The sequence below is a fragment of the Canis lupus genome, chromosome 29 (genome assembly GCF_048164855.1).
Source record: "Canis lupus baileyi chromosome 29, mCanLup2.hap1, whole genome shotgun sequence".
Lineage (NCBI taxonomy): Eukaryota > Metazoa > Chordata > Mammalia > Carnivora > Canidae > Canis > Canis lupus.
The window spans coordinates 15,582,450-15,599,050 of NC_132866.1; the positions used below are offsets into that span (position 1 = coordinate 15,582,450).

At 39.3% G+C, this 16,601-nt stretch overlaps 2 long non-coding RNA genes across 2 annotated transcripts in view; both read left to right on the top strand.

Moving 5' to 3' along the window:
* LOC140620828 (uncharacterized) overlaps nt 1-4,551 on the top strand; it is a 29,753-nt gene extending 25,202 nt beyond the window's left edge. Inside the window, exon 3 of the long non-coding RNA XR_012020553.1 lies at nt 1,401-4,551. This is a non-coding gene — a long non-coding RNA (uncharacterized lncRNA). The remainder of the gene's footprint in view (nt 1-1,400) is intronic.
* LOC140620830 (uncharacterized) overlaps nt 1-16,601 on the top strand; it is a 144,340-nt gene that overhangs the window by 88,875 nt on the left and 38,864 nt on the right. The gene's annotated exons all lie outside the window — the stretch shown is intronic.

Genomic DNA, 16,601 nt, shown 5'->3' on the forward strand with positions numbered 1-16,601 from the left:
ACATGTAATATACCTTCATTACTCTACAAACTATTTTAAGAAGCTCAAGAATAAGTTCTAACCTGCATCCACATCTTCTATCAACAATAAATGTTTTTTTTTCCCTTTCCACCCATTCTACTCCCCTACTTTGAACAAACACTAATTAACCATGAACACCCTGGTCATTCTCCCCAAAAATAAAATTTATTTCTCCTTTACAAAATTTCTGAAAGGTAGGAAAACAGTTAAGATCATACTCAATGTTGCTGGGCTTTGATCTGTCCTAAGCTGTAACATGGGAGCCTAGTTCATACGTGGTTTGTGAATTGACCATGACACCTTGTCAATGGTTGAATTGACTTAGTTTAGCTTATCCTGCTAAAGGTTATATCCCTCCTGTAGTGGAGGAAAAGGTTTTCCTTCATCCTCTTAGGATTCCTGGCTGGATCTGAAAATTAAACTGACAAAGTAACAAGAAAAAAGCTTGCAAAGTGTATTGAATTTTTACATGTACAGAAGGCCCTTCACAAGAGAAGAAATGCCTGAAGAAGTGGCTAGAGCAGGAAGCTTTTATACCTTTTAGATAAAGAAATAATAAATTTGTGAAAAATTGATAAGACAAAGGGATTTGGGCTAGAGGTAGCACATAATGAAGAAATAGCTAGAAAGATAAGAGTTTAAGAAGGTTTGTTTGTACTGCCTTCTCAGTCCCAAATTCTCTGTCTTTAGTGATAAGAATGTCTTCCTTCCTCTTGGTTCAGGGAGGGTACTTTTCACATGGGAGATTTATCTCCAGCTTTCAGGGGAGGAGGACAAGCAAGGGAAGGTCACAGTGACCTTTCTGCACCTGCCATTTTCTCAAATGTCTTCAGCTTAAGAAATTCAATATGCCAAGGTGCCATATTTAGGGGTAGCATATCCTGAACCCCATCTTACCCAACAAATTTATCTTTGGTAATAAATATTCCAGCGCAAACATCTTCCTCTCCCTCTTACATGCACTTTTTGGAATAATATTGTAATCCTACTATCTATATTATACAATAAATATTCCATATTTTATCAGAAAGCTGAGATACTTAGAGTACTCATAAAGCTGCCAGTCTGTGTAATTCATCAAATAGATGAGCACACCCATCTATGAAATTTTAGCCTTCCTTTACTTCAGTGTTTGAAACAAGCCAGCTTGTTTTATTAAACATATGTATCTAATAATTACATATTTCTTGTGCATAAATTCTATTTTCCGATTACTATGAAGGCATATTTAGTTGACATTGTAGCATATAGCAGATAGGGATGCCAGGTAAGATTTTTGAGATATGGTGTCATTTTATTAAGAGATATTTTCTTTTCTGATAAATGGCTTTCAAAGCAGCTCTAAGACTTTTCCTTTCCTCCTCTCCCCCACCTCACAGTTTGTCAGTGCACCTTTGTAACCTGCCTGAAGAGAATTATAATCTGCCGTGTGACTTTGCCTGCCATTAATCTTCCTCCCATTTCAAGGATCTGAAAGAAGAAATCCCTAGAGCATGTTTTCCCCTGGCCTCTGAGTCATCCGGTTAGCTTCCTTAGTCACAGATAAAAGAGCAGTCTTGTGCACTCACTGCAGGCCTCTGGGGGCAGGGAAGCCATGCAACAACTCCATAGCTCAGATTTTTCCATGAAGGATTCATGCTTGTCACCAGCCAGCTGAAAATCAACCCTATCAACTTCAGTTAAGGTGTCACCATGAGCAGAAGATGTTTTCATGGCCAGGACACAGCTCTGAAAATAAGGAAGTGACACATGCAATTGAAATCTCAAATATATTATCATTCAGGGCGTGGGGAAAGATTTCTTTTAAAAGCTTTCATAAAATAACATTTTCTGCCAGCAGCAGCATTTTATCATCAGTTGCAATAACCAACTCCTTAAATGCATGACTTCCCTTAGAAGTCATGAATAAGCCAATTCTGATTCCTGGGTACATAAATTTTCCAGGATGTCTCTTCCAAGTACCATATTATATGTCTATATTCTGTCCACAGAAGAGCCCTGAGATCATCTCATGGTCTTGTATTAGTCCCTGAAATACTCCACCAAGGTAGGGTAAGGAGCACAACTCCCAATCAACATAGTATGTAAATGACACCACTTAAAAGTATCTTTGATATCTGTCACTAAGTCCCATGACCAAAATTACTGGAAGGTTCACCAATGTGTCAACACTTAATTCTTTCTTCACCAAGAAATATGAGTCAAAACTCAGAAAAGACTTTTACCTCATGGGTCACTGGTCACTAATTGTTCCAGTCAACATTCATCAAGCACCTCCTGAAAATTCCCTTTGTTCCAGAAACCTGCTAGAGGAACTCTAGGGCAGAAGCGCTTTGGAGTGGCCTGATTCTCCCAAATGCCACAGTAGTAGGCCCAGGAAACAGCTAGCGGTTTACTGTGCAGGAAACAGAAAAGATCTATTCTGAAAAGAGAAGGAAGGGAAGAAAAAGCAAAACAAAGGAATTCTGGGTATCCTAGTGTATGTCTGGAAAATCATATTGTTAGCTTATTAATAGCAGCTAAATTTCACTTATTTGTATTCACAGTGACCTAAACCAGTGCTTCTCAAACTGTTTGTGAAGGATCAGTTGTTTTTTTTTAAATATCAGATTCATGTAGACTAATACTTTGTTAAAATACCATAAAAATGGAGTACTAGAAAAAAATAAATTAAAAAAATCCCAAAATGGAATGCTACATTGTACTATTATTGTTATTCTATCGCCATCACTATTATGTATTATTGTATGTTATTATCTTATATAATTATTACTATTGTTACTGTACCAAATTGCTATAAAAGTTCCTAAATGCTTACTCCCAGTTTCTGGGTTTATCTCATCACATAGTTCACCTCCTGGTGCTGGTCTATAGATCAGGCTTTAAGTAACACTGATCTGAATCATAGCCTTTTGTGCTTTAAATATCCTTACATGCTTTAAGTGTGTGTCTTTATGAATTGTAATCAAACTGTGATGCAGAGAAATAATTCTGCAGAAGAGGAAAGATCACATACTTATTAGTGTGGTGGTAAATACCCCCCCAGCTCCCTCCCTTGGAACAGAATATAATTGTGGAGTAAACATGGGCTTGGGATCCAAATAGATCGGTTTGAATCCCAAATCAATCATTTAGTAGCTGTGTGAACTTTGGTAGGTTAATAAGCACTCTGAGTTTTTTTTTTTTTTAAGATTTTATTTATTTATTCTTGAGAGACAGAGAGAGAAAGAGAGAGAGAGAGAGAGAGGCAGAGACACAGGCAGAGGGAGGAGCAGGCTCCATGCAGAGAGCCCCATGTAGGACTCCATCCTGGGTCTCCAGGATCACACCCTGGGCCGAAGGCGGCGCTAAACCGCTGGGCCACCGGGGCTGCCCTGAGTATTTTTTCCTAACTGTAACATGTTGTTGTCAAATAACCTCCTCTCAAGATTGTTTGAAGATTAAATACAATGATTTAATACACCAGGAATGAAGTCAACATGCAATAGATGGAGCTATCATTACTACAAATGATAGCTCACTAAACCAGGGGATCCTCTGAGCAGGTTGTGGTGAAAAAACACGTTTCTTTAGATATGCCTCAGCAACTAGCTCAATACCCACCAATAGATGCTTATGAGAGTAAATAGGAAGGAAGGGGAAGAGGAGGTGATGTAAAAAAAGAGAAGGAAGGGAAGAAAAAGCAAAACAAAGGAAGGGGGCACTGCCAGTAGGGATAGATCAATATTTCTCTCCTTTTTATGAGTTTCAGAAGGTGCTTTATTATAAGTAGCAGAAATTGGAATGGATGAGACGTAAATTCCTTGGTTTGTAGCAAATGAGGGTTCAAAAAGGGTCACTATCTTTCATTTGGCATTGGACATCCACTCTGGCTCATCCACAGTGTCCCTGAGCAATGTACCCAGCAATGTGCTAGGCCTGCAGAGCAAAAGGTGGAGTGACTTTGGAACACTTAATTGTGTGGAGAAACATGACATAACTTGGTATCATCTTGAAAACTAGAAATTATCCATAGCTTCAAAAAGAGCCAGGCTTAGCAGTTTTTTGTGAACAAATACAAAGGAAGTGTGTCAGTGGTTTCTAATGTGTAACCGAAGTTGGGTATCATTATTCAGAAGGTCGATCTAGCGGAGCAGAGCTTGCTTCACAGACAGAAGTGGCAGTGTGGGCTTAAGTGAGGTTATTTATAACTTCCACGGTTCAGGATTGCTGATGGAGACTGCAGAGTACTATTTCTTTTTGCAGATGACGTCAATTATTTTGGTGTGTGTTCTTGGAACGTGGTCTTTTCTAAATGGTTGTTAACGGGCCGCAGCTGTTATAGGAAATGATATTGGTCTTTGGCCTTTTGTGATTACAGTAATAAAACCTGTAACTGGGTATTAGTGTTCAATGATTTATTTTAAGACTACAGCCTTTTTCTTCACTCCTCTTGTGTAGGGAAGAATTGCCTTTGGAGAAAATACATTTTATTCCTCCAAAGAAAGAATCATCATTTCCAATATTCCCTAGAAGTATATAACACAGTGTCTTTTTTTTACTTGCACTTAACCAAAAATAAAAAATAAAAATAAAAATAAAGCGTTTCTGTGATTGTTTTAAGTGCTTGGTACTTCGAGTAAGAGAAAGATTTTAGTTTTCACTGAAACTAATGTAAAACATTCACCTATCAGCAATACTACAATGCTCCATGCTGTAAGAATACCTAATATGGTATTTACTTCTCTGGATAGAATTGATAATGACCTCTTTTCTCTGAAGTGATTCCCTTTTATTTCAAAGGGTAGATAAAAGAAAATATATAGGCTTACCAGGGCACTAAATAATTCATCTCCATTCCTATAAGAAATTCTGATTTTCATCATGTTGAGTTTAGGAAGTTCTTTAGTTGACTTTAATTTTGATTTTTAAAACTAATTCTTCAGTTGGATAAATCTTCCTAAATTAAATCTAAGAGGATAAGTCCTAGAAGCTGATAAATGAACTAAAGGCCCAAATAAAAGCTTTTGCAGGACACCTGGGTGGCACAGTTTGTGGCTCAGGTCAAGATCCCATAGATCATGGGATCAGGCCCCCCATTGGGCTCCCTGGTCAGCATGGAGTCTGCTTAAGACTCCCTCTACCACACTCCCTCACTTACTATCTCCCTCTCTCTCTCTCAAATAAATAAAACCTTAAAAAATAAAAAGTCTTTTCCCTTCCAATGCATTAAACGTCTATAAGCATCAAAACAAATTTTTTAAGATTTTATTTATTTATTCATGAGAGACACAGAGAGAGAGGCAGAGACATAGGCAGAGGGAGAAGTAGGCTCCCTGCAGGGAGCCTGATACAGGACTCGATTCCCGGACCCAGGATCACCACCTGAGCCGAAGGCAGATGCTCAACTGCTGAGCTACCCAGGAGTCCCTAAGCATCAAAATTTTATGTGTATAATTATTAAGTAGAATGTAATGCCTCATCTTGAATACGCGCATCCTTCAGCCCACCAGGACAAGATAGTAGGCAGAGCCTGACACTGGAAGAATCAAATGGCCCAGGGGAAAATGATGTGATACATTTTACAGTCTTTTGATTTCCTCCTAACTCAGTGGGTCTTTGATTCCTGGTTTAAATTTATAAGATTTATTATCATTCTACTTGCAAGAAAAATATGCTCGTTTTTCAAGTAGTACTTTCAATTAGTACTCTAATTAAGAATTGAGGAAGAAATTACTGTAACACAACAGAATGTGGAGCTTTAAGAGTTTTCAAAAAATTACCAATATAAACAACTGGCTATTTAGGGTTGATGATGGATCTTATTTTGTTCTGGCAAGATATGAGAGAGAAAAATTATTCCTATAGTTATCTTCCTTTGTCAGTGATAAACAAAGACAGAGATTAAGACCCCTCCTGGCATGTATGCATACCATTCATAGTGAGAGTCATTTATGCAAACCCCGGAGCGGAACTTGGCTCTGTGTCCAAGCAGCGATGATCCCCAGCTGGGGATCGCCTAAGGAAGCAGTGTCCTATGTTTAACACCATCTCCCAATTTTTAATGATATCTGGACATACCCAGATCACACCCTCTGGAATTTGTCTCCAGTGACCTTCTCTTGACCGCTGGCCATGATGTAATAAGCCTTCCAAAATGAGACACACTCAAGCTGATTTCATATTGTGTATCAGAAGTTCCAAACCATCTCTCCTTTCTTCATGGCATCTTCATTTCTACCTCGCTGAGATAAGGGCGCAGCTGATTCATTATCCTAGTAAGTTGGATACTTAGAGCATCTGTTTTCATACATTCTGTTTCTTTAAAACCTTAGTGCAAGGTCCTGGGAGAATGGTGAAGTTGGAGGTTTCTGTGCTTCTCTCCAGTGCTGAAGGCCTTGTCCCTTCAGTGTTGGTACAACTGCCCTTGTTATGTTCCCTCATTCCCTATCAAACGTTTCTTTGGATCCTCATTTAAACTATGGTGCAAATGACTGCTAACATCCTAAAGCAATGGTTCTCAGTGCATGGTGCCCATCTGCATCACCTGAGGAATAAAAATTCAAGTGGTTTAGTTCTGCTCCAGACTTCGTGAATCAGAATTGCTAGGAATGGGAACAGGAATACTTATTTCCTAAAAGACCGTGAAGATTCCTGATTAAGAATTACTGACCTTCCACTGAATCTTCATTTTATAAAGGTCAAAACCTTCAGCTAAAGCCACTCTGATCAACTAAAGAATTTTAAGCAGCCACTGAGGAAGAGACATGCAGAAAACTGAGAATTCCCAGGACATGATGGGTGGAGGACTTCAACTTCAAATTCCTTGCTTATAACAACTAGATTTTTAAAATAAAATATTTTTATGACTTTTTCTGACAAAAGACCATGTTCTTTACAGGGAACATGAGAAGAATATAAGGAAGAAAATGAAAACTGTAAGACATAGAACTTTTAACATTTTGGCTTATTTCCTTGCATTCTTTTGGCAATCATTTGTATTTTGATTTTTGATTTTTTTTAAATGGCATCATCTTTTTCAATTTCTTTCCTGCCAGTAAACATTCATTTTGTTCTATGAATGTAGCATCTACATCTGATTGTTTCTCTTCCTCCCTCTCTCCATCCCTGCCCCTCCCTGCATATCTCTCTCTCTGTCTCTCTCTTACACACACACACACACACACACACACATACACACACACAGTGCCTAACAGTACCTCTTCTTTTTTATGTGCTCAATAAATATGTGCAGGCTGAATGAATTTAGTGACCCAGTTTTGGATTCCTTTCTGGGCATTCGCAGAAACATAGTAACAAGCATTATAATGGTCTCTATTCCTTGCTTTCTCAACCAGCTTCAAAAGAAAATATTTTTTAGGATAATTGTGTAAAAAAAAATCTAATAGAATTATTAAATACAATTTGAGGGACTCTTTGATCTTTCAAAATAACTCATTGGCAATTTTTAAATTTGAAAAAAAAATCTGTCTTCTACGAAATAAGACTTCTGCTTCTTTCTTAATTTCTTCCAAAAAGTATCACTTTTGATGCCATTCAGCAGCTGCAACAGTCAGGATTAGTTTTGGTTGTATATATCAGTAACCCCAAATAAGAATAGCTTTGAACAAGAAAAAGTCCAAAGGTAGATAGTTCAGTGCTGGCATGGCATTTCTGGGGTCAATCAGAGACCATAGCTCCTTCTTTCTTCCTTCTCTACCATCGTTTGTATGTATCTTTCATCCTTAAAGTCTACCCACAGTCAGATTTAGCTATTACAGTACCACCCTTTATATCCACATTCCTGGCAAGAAAAAGGAGGGAAGGGAAAAGGGAAAAAGAGAGCATCTGGATTGAGTTAGTGCCTGTTAGGGAGCAATCCTAGAAGACAAACCCATCAATTTCTGTTTACATCTCTGTTGAGCCCTGGCTTCAAGGGAAGCTGGGAAATGTGGTCAGCTGCTACCATGAACACAATCATGGTTCTGTTAATAAGAAACAATGGACAACAGATATTGTATAGGCAGCTAGCACATAAGAGACCACAGCAAAGTCTCTTATGTCATTCAAGAGTCAAGATGCAAATAACAAAACACCTCCAAACAGGGAGCTCAAATAGTAAATTTTATCCTATAAACTTAGGCTGGTTCAGGGTTGTTTCAGAGGTTCAAGGATGTTATCAAGGTCTGGGCACCTTCCAACTTTCTGAGATGCCATTCAAAAATATATCAACAACATCTTTCTCTGTAGCCAAAAAAAAAAAAAAAAAAAAATGGCTGCATTGTGTCTTCACATTACAACATCCAAACCCTCAAAAGGGCAAGTTCTTATCTGTATCTCTTAAAGAAGAAAAATCCCAGCTGACTAATTGGGTATCATGTGCCCATACTGCACTAATCGTTAGCAAGAGTAATGGAATTACAGCAACCAGTTACAGTAGTGAATCAGTGATTCCCTTCTGGGACTGAATATGTGGAAAGGTAAATACTTGAACAAACTTCAGGTACCAAGGAAGACAAGAAGTAGTCAAGGTGATGGGGAGAATGACTGCTGGATAGATGGCTACCACACTTATTCTATGTTTTATAAAGCACAGATTTATAGCTATTCTGAGTAGTACATACTTAGGAAATTCCCTGATACCTCATTTATTACTTAATTAGCATTTTCTTTCTAAAGGGCAAAATACAAGCGTGAGATGAGACAATGAATCATTAAACATTAACACAAAGGCATAGATTTCTCTTTCTATAGATGGAGAAAAATAAAAGGAATGGTACTTTATGATGAATGGTATCAGTACTTATTAAATGTTATACTTTTCACATTACAATGGCACTGGGGAAAAGAAGAAAAAGTCCCAATTATTCTAAACTTCAAATAATTTGCATTTCTCCCACATAGATGAAAATACATTTTTATTGGATATTCCACTTAAACTGCTAAGGACATTACCTGATCAATGTAAAAATTTCCTTTATTCCCCCCCCCCCAATAATAGTATTGCTTATGTGTCCTATTGTATGTGTCCCCACTTTGGTTGTTCCAGATAAAGTAACACAGCCTTGTATGTTGAAGATTTGTATTTCCTTAACTCTAAGAGGAAATATTTGACTTGAATTCTTGAAACCTGGGCTTCTACCTGCTGTGTTCTTGGGGGCAACCGTACCTGCCTCTCACATGTGAGGCCAATGAGAATAAAAATAACTTACCGAGAAGTACTTTCCAAAAAGTACCTTTACTCTTTGGGCTCTTCTGCTGGGAATGAGGAAATCGTCCAACAGCCATCCTTTAACCCGGCAGTTGGAAATCACTCACTGAAGGTCACAGAGTAGAAATAAAAGAAGTGTGTTGGTTCCTGGTGACAACCTGGAGCATCCATACCAGCTCAGGGTTGCCTCCATCTGAATTTCTACATGAAAAACTAATCCTTACCTATTTTAGCATTGTAATTGGGTCTCTATTTTTGGCACAGACATTAATGTCCTAACCAATTCATGTAACTGCTTCAACAACCTTAGAAGGATTATTATAACTGATCCCATTTTTTTTTCATGATGACAGACTGATATAACATGGAGTCAAAATTCAAACACAGTTTTATCTGGCCCTAAAGTACATATGTTTAATCTCAAACCATTTGGTAAGCCAAGGTGGGATGGTCTATCTGCTAAGGCAGGGATGGGATGGGAGAGGGGCAGTGTAGACACCAGAGTAAGAACCAAGTCACCAGAAACCAGCAGAAGAAACTCTTGCAGGAGGATGTGTGTGCACAGTAACAAGGCCCAAGAAATATAATCATGCTGATAAGCACTGCCCCACCTGCTTTTTAGTCCTGATCATTGCACTTGAGGTATTTCTGGGCCCAAAACCTGAAGTCAAAATAAAACATATACCTAGCAGTTAGATCACTGAGTTGATGCCAATCCCGATAAGTCTCAGAGAAGAAATTTTTATCTGAATTAACTAGTTTAATTGCCTGTGAAATCCAAGTTGTTCAAATAATTTTAAGTTAATCCTCTCATTTAATGCTGTTTGGAACCTCTCACTCTGATTTGAAAGGTGCTATTTGTATTCTTGGAGTCCTCTACCTCTATGTAACAGGTGTGCCTCCTCTCTCTAGCATGGGGTACAAATATCAGGGGACATTTCTCAATGTCTGGAGTCATTTTTGGTGGCCACGACTGAGCAATGTTACTGGCATCTGGTGGATAGAGGTCAGGGATGCCACTAAACATCCAACTCATAGGACAGTGCCCAGCCATGGAGAATTATCTAGGCCAAAATGCCAGTAGTGTTGCCCTTGAGAAACCATGCTGTATTCAAACAGCACTTAGTGAAAGGAGAACTAGGCACTTTAACCTGTTAATGACAGTCCAGTCAGTGATTTCCAGCTCCCAAGTAATATTTAAACCTGGCCTCTTGATTCAACAAATTAAGCAGCTAATTGATCAAACTCTATTGTATATTTTCCATTGTAGATGCAGCCAAAAAGTGTAGCTGATAGGCTTCTTAAATCCTTCATCCTTTCTGTTTCAAGTCTTCATGTTTACTGGAAGGTCATTAAGTTGCTTTGCTTTTGAAGTCCATTTATTACTTCTAAATCTAGTGCAGTCTATTTAGTTCTTTCTTAATGCTGTCTAGTGAAACATTAATGAGGAGCTCACGCATAGTCATAGAATTTGTCTGATTACCTCATTTATTTTTAATAAGCTTGCAGCTTACACTTCAGGATAACCTAACAGAAATTGGATAATGTAATTCTCTCTAGGTGGAGTGCCCCTAAATTTGACTCTAAATTATTAATCATGTACGCTGAGGACATTAAAGAGTCTTTTGCCCATAAATTTACCTAAATCTTTGACTACATAATTCTATCAATATATTCTCTTCCCAGAAATGTCTTTTAACCAATTATTGTGGCTGAAAACATTCAATTTTCTTCAGAGTGACGTCCTCCGGATTCAAAATCTGAGAAAATTGAGCTCCATCATAAGATCCAAACTCGAGCCCACAGTTAAGCATTAGAATTACATCAGTTTCTTCAGAAGAAAAGTGAATAGCTATTTTAAATATCAATTTGTGGCTTTTAGGATCAAGGTAGTATCTTCAATTCAATCTATCTCTGTACCTACGTCATCTAGGCTTGTTATGTATGGTTTTGAAATTCTCACATTATGGATTTGGGCACAAATTTTCTTTTTTTTTTAATTTTTATTTATTTATGATAGTCACACACAGAGAGAGAGAGAGAGAGAAAGGCAGAGACACAGGCAGAGGGAGAAGCAGGCTCCATGCACCGGGAGCCCGACGTGGGATTCGATCCCGGGTCTCCAGGATCGCGCCCTGGGCCAAAGGCAGGCGCTAAACCGCTGCGCCACCCAGGGATCCCTGGGCACAAATTTTCATTAATATTCTACTAGTTTCATAGTTAGTGAGTACCCTAAGTGCCATGGTAACAATGATTATAAGATTATTTGACAGTAAAAATTTATTTGACAACTGGAAACATCTTAGTACAAAAAAGATTAAATTAGTTGTCCTTATCAATAAGCCCAAAACTTCTGAACCTAGCCCTGTTCTAAGAACAGTAACAGATATGTCTTTCCAATAGCAATAACAATAATGAAACTCAGACTGTAAATGTTATGAAGACTCCTATATAATCCTGATGCTACCAATCCTAACTACTCCATCTCAAAACAACCACAAACTAATTCTGTCAATTCCTGAGAGCTATAAATCAATTCAGGCGGTGTTTATCCTAGAATCATTACAAAACATGACAAAAGAAGCCTTCTACTGAATTAATCAGCCTCAGCTCATCAACACAAGAGAATAATGAGAATGACCAATACTTCCCAGACTCTCCTAATCCACCAACGTTTTTCTCAGCCAAAACCAGTTGGTTTGATTGAAAGCTGGAGCAATAATGTTGCAGTGAGTGCATCAACTCTGTAGCACGACTTTAGTGGAAACACCACAAATAGGATAGTTGTGTGGGTCATTTTGGTCATGGAGATTAACGTGTTAGGGCTCCAGTGGGCTAATTAGTCTTACTCTTTTGCTGAATCAGTTCAGAAATAGACCCAGAGGTCAAATGAAGATCAAGATATAAAATTTATTGCCAGCAAAGCTGGATTAGAATAAGCTGATAGTACCTATGATGAAGTCAGATTTCCTGTTCTTTCCTGAGCTGCACAAAGAGGGAGGACTCTCGGCAGGCCAGGGTTTGCCCTGTGCTTGTCATCTAAGGTGAAGAGTATGTATGCCTGGATAGGCTGGTTAGGAGAAGATGGATGCCAATAAGCTCAACACTCTTCTAGCAATCCCTCCATGGAAGGAGCTAGCAGAAGAAGGAAGGCAGAAGCTTCTAGCCAATACTTCCAAGAGCCTGGAAGTTCTTACTTTATAAGCTACGGCTGGAAAGCCAAGACAAGGAGAAAATGTTCCCTGATTACCCCCAAATCTCATTGCTTTGCAAAACAAGCGACTGAGTTTTTCAGTTTTCAGTAGTCAGTCTTTAGGTATAGAAATAGAAATAATCTTTATCTTTAAAACAGATTTTGCTTTTAAGATCATATGGAATACATTATTGAATTGATGGCTCAGACAGTGTTGGATGAAATATTTAATTTCATCAACCAGTGCTGTTTTGGTATGGAGATGACCAGACTATATTAATCTCAATTTTTTAGCATATCTCCAGTGTCTCTTTGATGATAAGGTTAAGATTAGACACTTAAATAATAGTGCGGTCCTCAATACAAGAAAAAAAAATTGTAACTATGTATGGTGATAGATGTTCACTAGACTATTTTGGTGACTTTATCATTATGTTGTACGCCTGAAACTGATAAATGCTCTATGCCACTTATACCTCAATTTAAAAAAATAACATGGTAAAGGAATCTTGGAAATAATTCTGAACAGTGGTTCTTAATTCTGGTTGCACATTAGAATCTCCTGATGAACGTTAATAGCTAAACATGGATGGCAGTCCGCATTCTCAGGGGTTTTGATTGAATTGGTCTCAGGTGTGGCTCAGGTGTCAGTATTGGAAGAGTCCCCAGAAGGGTCTCCATATTTGTAAAGGAATCTCTTGTGGTGGATGTTGCCCTAAGCCAGGAGTCAGGGCTTGGCTCAGGCTATGCTCTCTGCTCGAACCCCTTAGTAGGGCTTTTTCGATCTGTAGAAAACTGTCTGAATATTCACACTGCTCCTGAGGCCCTAGTACATACATGTGAAAAGTAGAGCCCTGAGTTGTGTAAGTCTGGAAGTCGAAGGGCAACTGAATTGAGTACAGCCCTAATGTACAATTAGAAGCAGCAAACCCTGGGGGCTGTCACTTACAAACTGTAACCTCAGAGGCCTCTGCTCTCTGGGATTCTGTGCTCTCCTTTGCAATAAAGGATAACGGGAGTGTGTTAAGTCTCTGTTTCAGCGACAGATGGGGACTCTTGAGCTGGTTTTTTCCATCTAATATAATTCCTAATACAGGAAGTGCATTAGACTAAGAAGTGGTTTTCTAGTTCCAGAGGAGATGTGAAAAGCAGCTTATTCCCCTAAATAAGTGGCTTTTTACCCAGAGACACATTCACAGAGCAGGAATAAAGCAGAGCAAACTTATTATGGATTCTCATCCTCCTAAAACCCAGTGAGGAAGAAAGGAGGGGATCCCTGACCAAATGTGGGAATTTATGGGGTACACAATCTCACTACTCCTGGCAGGATTTGGGGCATGCCCAAGGTGGAGAAAACCTGTTCTACTTGGTCTGGATCCAGAGGAAGACTAGTGCCTTTGCTCAAGCCACTAGTTCTCAAAAATTATCATGTGTCGGAATGACTCAGAGAAAGTGCTAAAACCCAGATTGCTGATCTCTGCACTATCCATCGCCCCCTCCAGAGTTCCTGATTTATTAGGTCTAAGATGGAGTTTGAGAATTTGCCGCTCTGGGGAGTACACTCTGAGAACCACTCCTCCAGGGCAACTTAGAGCCATTAGGCTCTCCTTCCTACAAGGCAGTCGCAAGGAGTTTGGGCCACTAAAATCCTCTGGAAACTTCTGGATACAATTATATTTTTTTGTGAAAGATATTTTCAAATTTTCGGTTTCATCGGGATTTTTGCACAATATTGTTGTTAACTAAAGACAAATTCGTTATTCCATTAAGTCACAAAGACAAAACACACACACACAACTTGACCTTTTATTTGACAGATTAACATCACAGATAAAGATCACATCGAGATTTGCTTCTACATATCTTTTTTGATAGTTTTAAAAGTTCCGTATGGTGACTAGTAGTAAATATGCCCTTTTCTCCACTTGTAGCCAAGAGACTATTTAAATTTTTTGCTATTATAAATAACGCCCCAATGAACACTATTTAAGTAAAATATTTTCCCCCGGCATTTTGGATTGGAAATACAGCTACTGTCATAGTGAAATTATCCTTCATGCACTGTATTAGCCTGGGCTCTGCAGAGAAAGAGAACCAACAGGATATAAAAGGAAGTTCAGTAAGAGGAATCGGCTCATGCAATTATGGAGGCTGAGAAGTCCCACCATCTGCCATCTGCAAGCTGCAGACCCAGGAAAGCCAGGGCTGTAATTCAATCTGAGGTTTAAGGCTTGAGAACCAGGGGAGCTGATGATGTAAATCCAAGACAGAGGATGAGATGAGATGTCTCAGCTGCAGAAATGAGGCAGAATAAAAAGGGAGAAATTCCTCCTTCCTCTGACTTTTTTTTTTCTATTCAGGTCCTCACCAGAGTGGATGATGCCTGGCCACGTTAGGGAGGTCACCTGCTTTACTCAGTCTACCAATTCAAATATGAATCTGATGCAGGGGTGCCTGGGTGGCTCAGTCAGTTAAGCATCTGACTCTTTTTTTTTTTTTAAGATTTTATTTATTTATCCATGAGAGACACGCAGAGAGAGGGGCAGAGACAGAGGGAGAAGCAGGCTCCTCACAGGGAGCTGGATGTAGGACCTGATCCCCAGACTCAGAATCATGCCCTGAGCCAAAGACAGACGCTCAGCTGCTGAGCTACCCAGGCCTCCCAAGCATCCAACTCTTGATCTCAGCTCAAGTCTTGATCTCAAGAGTTGTGAGTTCAAGCCCCACGTTGGGTTCCATGCTGATTATGGAGACTACTTAAAGAAAAAAATTTAAACACTAATCTGATTCAGAAATGCTCTCTTAGACAAGTCCAGAAACAGTGTTTAACCAGATATCTGGGCACACTTTGGTCCAGTCAGGTAGACAAATAAAATTAACTATCATATACACATTTTAAAAATTCCTCTTCTGGGGCACCTGGGTGGCATCTGCATTCAGCTCAGGTCATGATTCCAGGGTCCTGGGATCAAGCCTCAAATTGGCTTTACTGCTCAGTGGGGAGCCTGCTTCTCCCTCTCCCTCTGCCTGTTCCTACCCCTGTTCGTGCTCTCCTTCTCTCAGTCAAATAAATAAAACAAAAATCCTAAAAAAAATAAAAAAAAAAAATTCCTCCTCCCAGCAAATGGTTCTTACTATCCCCTCCACTTCCAGTCCTGGGGCCTTGTTGGATTGTGGTTGCATTAAATATTTATTCACCCAAACAATAATTATTGAGCAACTACTATATAGTTCTGTGCTAGGGGATCCCTGGGTGGCGCAGCGGTTTGGCGCCTGCCTTTAGCCCAGGGCGCGATCCTGGAGACCTGGGATCGAATCCCACATCGGGCTCCCGGTGCATGGAGCCTGCTTCTCCCTCTGCCTATGTCTCTGCCTCTCTCTCTCTCTCTCTGTGACTATCATAAAATAAAAATAAATAAATAAGTTCTGTGCTAGATACTAGGAATACAGTGGTAAACAGGACTAATTATAGTCCTTAGTTTTATGGAACTTACATTTTTTTGGGGGAGACAAAGAAAAAAGAGAGAGAGGTGTATGTGTGTGGAAAGGAGGAGATATCAAGTAATTGCAAGTTATAATACCTACTATGAAAGAAAAAATGAGATATTAAGATTAATAGAGATGGGTGGTGGCCAAGAAAGGCCTCTCCAAGGAGTCATTTAAGCTGAAACTGAGGATAGGGAATAGCTAGCCATGCTACTGTGGGTAGAAGATTCCACCTTTAAAAAATTGTAAGTGCAAAAGCCCTGTGGTGGGCAAGAGTATCAGGTAGAGAAACTAAAGGAAGAACAGTGCAGATAGAACCAAGGAATAGGAGAGAGAGAGATACAGGGTATAGGAGCAAAATATTTTGTAAGCCATTATAAAAAGTGGGGTTTTATTCTCAGTGAATGGATGATTTTAAGCAGGGGAATTTTCTAATCAGATTTTCGTTTTAACAAGATCACTTTTGCTAGCGAGTGAAGAATGTATTAGAGAAGAAAGACTGAAAGTGGGGAGACCAATTAGAAGGCCATTGTGGGGACACCTGGGTGGCTCAGTGGATTAGCTCCTGCCTTGGGCCCAGGGTGTGATCCTGGAGTCCTGGGATCGAGTCCCACGTTGGGCTCCCTGCGTGGAGCCTGCTCCTCCCTCTGCCTGTGTCTCTGCCTCTCTCTCTCTCTCTCTCTTTCTCTCTCAAGAATAAATAAATAAAAT